The 4,464-nt window shown below is 38.0% G+C and overlaps 1 non-coding gene across 1 annotated transcript; it reads left to right on the forward strand.

Moving 5' to 3' along the window:
- Positions 1 to 2,072: 2,072 nt before the first annotated feature.
- On the forward strand, positions 2,073 to 2,179 carry LOC122496162. The gene has a single exon (XR_006300701.1). It is a non-coding gene; the product is annotated as a U6 spliceosomal RNA (small nuclear RNA).
- The last annotated feature ends 2,285 nt before the right edge of the window (positions 2,180 to 4,464 follow it).

Consider the following 4,464-nt stretch of genomic DNA (forward strand, 5'->3'; position numbering starts at 1 on the left):
CTCTCCCCCTACTCTCAAAAATAAATAAATATTTTTAATATTTCAAAAAAACACTATCTTAAAATAAAACATTTATTTTCATAAAATGTCTGATTTCATACATGCTTCCTTCTGCCTCTGGCTATGATGGGGTCACTGAGATGGGAGCACCCTCTGACAGAAAACAATGAGAACTCTGGATGAAATGTACGGGGTAACTGTTTCTGCACATTAGACAATAGGCAGTGCAGGACCGTGATTCACAAGAGAAAGGAAATAAACAAGGTGGACTTTCTGTGCATCTGGCCTTTCTGTCTGGAGGCACTTTTCAGACTGCAGTGAAGGAAGGAGACAGAGGCTGGAATTTTGGAAGAGCGAGGCGTCTGGGATTTGAGGGTCAGAGTACCAGACAGGAGGGAACTGTGCAGAGAAAGAGCTCCAAAATCTGCATAAAGGTCCCCTTGAGTATGGTGTTGAATTCTAAACCACAGATGTGACGGGTGAGAGTCCGTGAGTCTGACTGGGCAAAGAACAACCACACAACTGTAAATTGAGGAGTTCCTGGAACACACACAAGGCTGGGAGATGTTTGAGGTTTGGTCAACCAGAGTAAAGAGTCCTTATTGAAACCCCATAGGATTCAGTGGTGACAGTGGAGGGTCATGCCTTACGAGAGAAAATAAACTAGTCAAGGACACTCAAAACCTGCCCTAAAAAAAGCTCCTAAGAAAACTTTGAAAAGCTCGGGCTGAATAACAAGTAATTTAAGTGCCTGCCCAAATAAAATCCAATACTTTTTAAGGGAACATATATTTTTAAAAAATGTCCAGCACTCAACATTGTAAAATGCACAATGTCCAGGATCTAATGAAAGAAAAAATATTGGACATATGAAGAAGTAGAAAAAAATGCAACTGACTCCAAGGAGAAACAGCAATCACCATAAACAAGATAAGCAATGACAAAGGTAATGACATTAGTAGACAAGGATCTGAAAACAGCAAATATAAATACCTTCAAGGATTTAAAGGGAAACACAAGCCTAGTGAGGAAAAAAATGAAGGATTTAAAAAATGGAATTTCTAGAAATGAAACAATATCCAAAATTTCACTGGGAGGATTAACGACTGATTAGACACAAAGAAGGAAACAACAACGAGAGCAACAACACTGAATTTGAAAGCACAGCAATGGAAACAATGTCGACTGAAGCATAGAGGGTAAAAAGACCAAATGAACAGAGCTTTAGTGTCCAGGGGACAATATGAAGTGTCAAGATACGTACAAATAGAGTTTTATAAAAAGGGGAGAGGAAAGAAAGGAAATTACTTGAACCCCTCCCACCCCCGGCAACATTCTTTGCAAATTTGAGGAAAAATGTCAATCCACGTATTCAAGATGCTCAACAGAACCCCAAGCAGGTAGAGCAAGGAAAACCTCAAACATAATAAAAGTTTTGAAAACCTGGGATAAAAAGTAAATCTTAAAAGCCGCCAGAGAAAAGAAATACACATTACATACAGAGTAAAAGATAAGAATCTGTGGATTTCTAATCAGAAACAATGTAGGCCAGAAGACAATAGAATGACATCTTCAAAGTGCTAAAAGAACAAAAGCCATCAACCTTGAATTCTCTATTCAGTAAAATAACTTTAAAAATAAAAGAAAGGCACCTGGCAGGCTTAGTCAGTGGAGCATGTGACTTTTGATTTGGGGATGTAAGTTTGAGTCCCGTGTTAGGTGTAGAGGACTACTTAAAATCATTTTTTTTTTTTTTAATTTTTTTTAACGTTTATTTATTATTGAGAGACAGACACAGAGTGTGAGCAGGAGAGGGGGCAGAGAGAGGGGGAGACACAGAATCCGAAGCAGGCTCCAGGCTCTGAGCTGTCAGCAAAGAGCCCAACGTGGGGCTCGAACTCACAAAGTGTGAGATCATGACCTGAGCTGAAGTTGGTTGTCTAACCAGCTGAGCCACCCAGGCGCCCCTACTTAAAATCCTTTTTTAAAAAAAGAAATAAAGACTCTTTCAGATGAACATAGTCTGACAGAATTCATCATTAGAAAATCTGTGCTATAGAAAATATTAAAGAGTGCTCACTTCGGCAGCACATATACTAAAATTGGAACGATACAGAGAAGATTAGCATGGCCCCTGCACAAGGGTGACACACAAATTCGTGAAGCGTTCCATATTTAAAAAAAATATATTAAAGAACACCAGACATGGTAAATATACATAAAAAACTCTTGGTCTTAACAACATGAATAAATACATAAAAGTTACTAATGAGATATACCACTCTTTCTTCAATACTACGTCTTTGAAATCCATGTGTGTTTTGAATTTACATCGCAATTCAATTTGTGTTAATCACATTTTTTAATGCTTATTTAGTTTTGTATATATAGAGAGAGACAGAGACAGAATGTGAGTGGGGGAGGGTCAGACAGAGAGGGAGACACAGAATCCGAAGCAGGCTCCAGGCTCTGAGCTGTCAGCACAGACCCCAGCTTGGGGCTCAAAAGCTGTGAGATCATGATCTGAACTGAAGTTGGATATTCAACTGACTAAGCCACCCAGGCACCTCTGTGCTAATCATATTTTAAAAACTCAATAGCCACATGTGGCTAAGGGTTACTGCATTGAGCAGAGTGGCTCAGGCTCAGGAAATGGTTTATTTCCTCATTTACTTACTGTCATCTGAAAATAATGCATTTGTTTACTTTCTGTCTCACCCTGTTAGAATGTAAGCTCTAAGAGAGAAAGGACATTGTCTTGTTCACGTTGTATGTCCAGTGGCTAAGATAGAACGCAGAACCTAGTACATGGTAGGTACTACCATTTGTTTCTTGAATGAAAATTGTTTCAAAGCAGAAGACGTGGATACTACATACAGCAGACAGGGGTTTCAGGAAATGTATTCTAAGAACAAAAATGGCCCTTAGAGGACGTTCAGTGAGTACAGACTTTGAAATTTGATGAATATGGGCTTGTGACACTTTAGGCTTTTCATAAACCTCGATGCAGGGATGTCCAGAGTGGATGGGGTACGGGAACAGTGGGAGAGTATTTTATCTGCGACATAGTTTTAAATTGCCAGGGCATGATGATAACAAAAGGTCTTACTTATCTTCTAAAAGAAAAGGGAAAAAAAAGCCCACATACAATGAGCCCTCTCATTGCCTGCCCCTGCAGCTCTCACTGCCTCACCCCTGGGGTATGTCATTGTCACTGTGAACTTGCATTTTCTCATCTTTAAAGTTATTTTTGTCATTTTACTTAGCAAATATATTTATAGCCCTTAGTATGTGCCCGGCATATTCTCAATGCTTTAATATTAATCAGTTTAATCCTAGCAACAATCTTGGGAGGAAAGGTTTTGTTGTTGTTTTTTTTTATTCCCATTTTACAGATGAAGAGACCAGAGCCCAAGTTTACACATTTGAAAAGAAGCAGAACCAGGTTTTTAACTCAGGGAATCTGACTCCAGAGAACATACTATGTTGCCTCTCAATAATATGACCTACCGTACAAGGTTGGAGATACTGTGTGCAAAATGGCCAGCTCATAACACATATTCAAGAGCTACTAGACAGGGCTGTTCTCATTATTGCTAGTAATATTATTTTTATCAATTGGTAATCTGAAATCACAGAGAGGTTAACTGACTCCTCCAAATGTACCTCACTACTCAGAAGTAGAGGGGGCTTAAAGCATAACCTGCTGATTCCCAATCAGGCCAAGTCCACAAATATCCACTGTCAACCCTTGTGGGAAACTTTTTAAAAAGAAACAACCACTGGAGAAATAAGAAAAGTGTTGACATTTTAATTTAATAAAAGACGAGCTTGTTTTTTTTCTCCTATGGCTTGCAGGCTCAGTTTATCTGATGCTGGGAGTTCCCTAAAACCCTCCAGAGGGATTTTTACAAAGAGAATGTTCCAAAAGCATTCTCCCTTCAGCTCCTTATCCACAGAACAAGAATAGTATTTAGCAGTCTAAGGCTATGATATATCATGATTTTTTTTCTCTTTTTCCTATATTTTAAAATCATGACTTAAACTTTCAAAAATGTTTACATTAGGGTATAATTCATACAAAGAAGTACACCAATTTTAAGTGTGCAATTCAAAGGATTTTGACATGGGTACATAGCCATATTACTAGCACCCAGATCAAGAAAGAATATTTTCAGCACTCCAGAAGGCTCTCTTGTAATCCCTTCCAAACAATATTCTCCACCAAAGATAGCACCATTCTGGCTTCTACCAACTTACACCCATTTTGCCTATTTTTAACTCACTTTTGAATGGAATTTAGGGTCTGGCTTTTTTTTGTTCAACATTGTTTATGATGTTTATTTATATTGTTGTGAGTAGCAGTCATTTTTTATTGATAAATAGTATTTCATTTTGTGGGTACACTATAATTTCTCTCTATTTTTAAAAATTTTTTTATATGTTTAGTTATTTTTGAGAGAG

This window comes from Prionailurus bengalensis, chromosome F2 (assembly GCF_016509475.1).
Source record: "Prionailurus bengalensis isolate Pbe53 chromosome F2, Fcat_Pben_1.1_paternal_pri, whole genome shotgun sequence".
Taxonomy (NCBI): domain Eukaryota; kingdom Metazoa; phylum Chordata; class Mammalia; order Carnivora; family Felidae; genus Prionailurus; species Prionailurus bengalensis.